This window comes from Pocillopora verrucosa, chromosome 5, assembly GCF_036669915.1.
Source record: "Pocillopora verrucosa isolate sample1 chromosome 5, ASM3666991v2, whole genome shotgun sequence".
Taxonomy (NCBI): Eukaryota; Metazoa; Cnidaria; class Anthozoa; order Scleractinia; family Pocilloporidae; genus Pocillopora; species Pocillopora verrucosa.
This window is the reverse complement of record NC_089316.1, coordinates 4,795-6,932: the sequence shown is the minus strand read 5'-3', so window position 1 is coordinate 6,932 and position 2,138 is coordinate 4,795. Positions and strand designations below refer to the sequence as shown.

Here is a 2,138-nt window from a genome sequence, read left to right as displayed (position 1 = left end):
CGCTGCTCATTGAGCAGCTCATATATTAAACTGATTTTTGGAACTGGGCTGTGGAAAAGAGGCTTGCCTCGTCCCAGCCACGGGTTGCCTCGGTATAGCACTACCTCCGAGTGCGGCCCACTTCCCTCTGGGGAAGACACATTCAATCCAAAACAAAGTCAACGGTATAGCATTCTTTTATGTTTACAGGAGCCCCGCCCGCCCTTAGAGGGGGAAGAGGTGAAAGAGGGATGATAATTCAGACAACAGACAATGGCAGGAACGGCCGCTGGCCTACGTTTTCTGAAGTGCGCAAAGCACTACCACAAGGACCTAGGGGTAAGTGGATTTTTCACCGAGGGCAGACGCTGAAAAAGCATACTTACCTGACGCGGGGAGGTACTGTGATCAAGGAGGCAGTCCTCTCAAGGCGAGGCCCTTTCATTGCACTTCGACTGGGTTGACCCTTGCGATTACCCCAAATGTGGGTAACTCGAGCGTATAATTTCTGGTAGTGGGGACCTGCGTTCGCGCTCGTCCCCGCAAAAGTCATCCAAACTATGTCTATATGGCCCTCTTACTGACTATCGAGGGTATTTTTGCTTTTGCAGTGGACCGGTAGACTTGCAAAGAAAGCAAAGGACGCACAACTGGCCAAGGTGTTGGCACGTTTGGAGGGGTAGAAGTGCATTGGAGAGACTGGAGGAAGGAAACAAGGTGAGTTTCGGGGCGGTGCGTAACTTTGCTGGCTGTTTTTGTTCAAGGCCTGTCTGCTCTATTGTGTGTAAAGTCCTGTTCGTTTGTATTTGCAGGTTGTGCGTGCCGTGCCGTGCTGTGCTATGCGCGCGAAGGGAAAGGAAATGAAAGGAAACCAAACGGCCGATCGACCGACGCGAGCGAGCGAGCATAGAAGGGCATTCGACTTGGACCGTGAGTACACTTTGAACCTTTTGAGCGGTTTTATTGTCACTGGAGCCGCTTTTAGAAATGCTATTGCTATCGTTAGTGTATCCTTTGTGCGAGCAAGCGAGTGAACGAATGAACGAGGGAAGGAAACAAACTAGCAGAGTAGTAAAAGTATCGAACCTTTTTCCCGATTCGTTTGCAGTCTGAATCCAACCATTGTCGACTTTCAGTGCCGTTTTTCGCGCGCCTCCTCTTGGAAGTGTGCGAGTGTTTTGCCACGTCACGATGGCTTAAAACTGCGTCTCAGAAGTGTGCGTTTTTTTCCTATTCATTTTTTCGTTCGTTATTTGGAATGATTTGATATCACAGAAGTAGAATTTGACATCATAAACTGTTCATCTCGCGCGTGCTCACTCGCTCGCGCGCGCTCTGTAAGAAAAGTCGATCGCACTAGAGTTTTCGCCATTAGCTGGCCGATTTTTGACAAAAAGGTGTTTTCCCCCCCTCGTTTTTTGCTTTGATTTTGTTCCTCACTCACCTACGGCTCTCTATGTGAAATTGTGGTGTATGGAGAGCTATTTATTGGGATAAAACGTTTAGAGATGTTCGCAAGACAAAAAATTGAAGCCTACAACACGGGGTATTCCCAGGCGGTCACCCATCCAAGTACTAACCCCGCCCGACAGGGCTTAACTTCGGTGATCGGACGAGAACCGGTGCTTTCCCTGTGGTATGGTCGTAGACGAGGAAATGGGGTCGAAATTCTGCTTGTTATCGGCCAGGTTCAGGCTGTAAAGCGGCCACATCCCTGAGTGTAGGCGAATTTGAAATTCTAAAGCCCTAGTTTCGTTACTCTAACCCTAAGAAATCGATACTCTAACCCTAAGAAATTGTTACCCTAACCCTAAGAAATGGTTACCCTAACCCCGAAGTCGTTACCTAACCCTAATGTATTTTCCTCAACCCAGTTAACACATTGAGGAGCATCGATTTGAAGCACTATTCCCTAGGGAGGGGAGGGAGGGGTCCCAAGAGACATAACGTGTCCTAAAAACCTATTATACAATGTTTTAGCTCCGTAGGTGCGTGTATCTGGCTTTAAAATCTTACAGTGAGGAGATACCAAACGGGTCAGCCTCTGGGACCGTCTGCGGGACTCGCAAGGGCTTGTGGGGGCGACCTGCTACTATCCACCATAAACCGTGGGAAGGATCCCTCGACCACCCCCCTCACCCAGGGCATGCTTCGGCATC

General features: G+C 49.2%; 2 non-coding genes and 1 pseudogene across 2 annotated transcripts; 2 read left to right on the top strand and 1 right to left on the bottom strand.

Annotated features, from left to right (window-relative positions):
- Window positions 1-126, top strand: LOC136281411 (U2 spliceosomal RNA; annotated as a pseudogene).
- Window positions 127-357: 231 nt separating this feature from the next.
- LOC136281384 (U1 spliceosomal RNA) lies at window positions 358-522 on the top strand. Its single transcript, XR_010717733.1, has one exon. It is a non-coding gene; the product is annotated as a U1 spliceosomal RNA (small nuclear RNA).
- A 988-nt stretch (window positions 523-1,510) lies between these two features.
- On the bottom strand, window positions 1,511-1,629 carry LOC136281453 (5S ribosomal RNA). Its single transcript, XR_010717773.1, has one exon. It is a non-coding gene; the product is annotated as a 5S ribosomal RNA (ribosomal RNA).
- Between the last annotated feature and the right edge of the window lie 509 nt (window positions 1,630-2,138).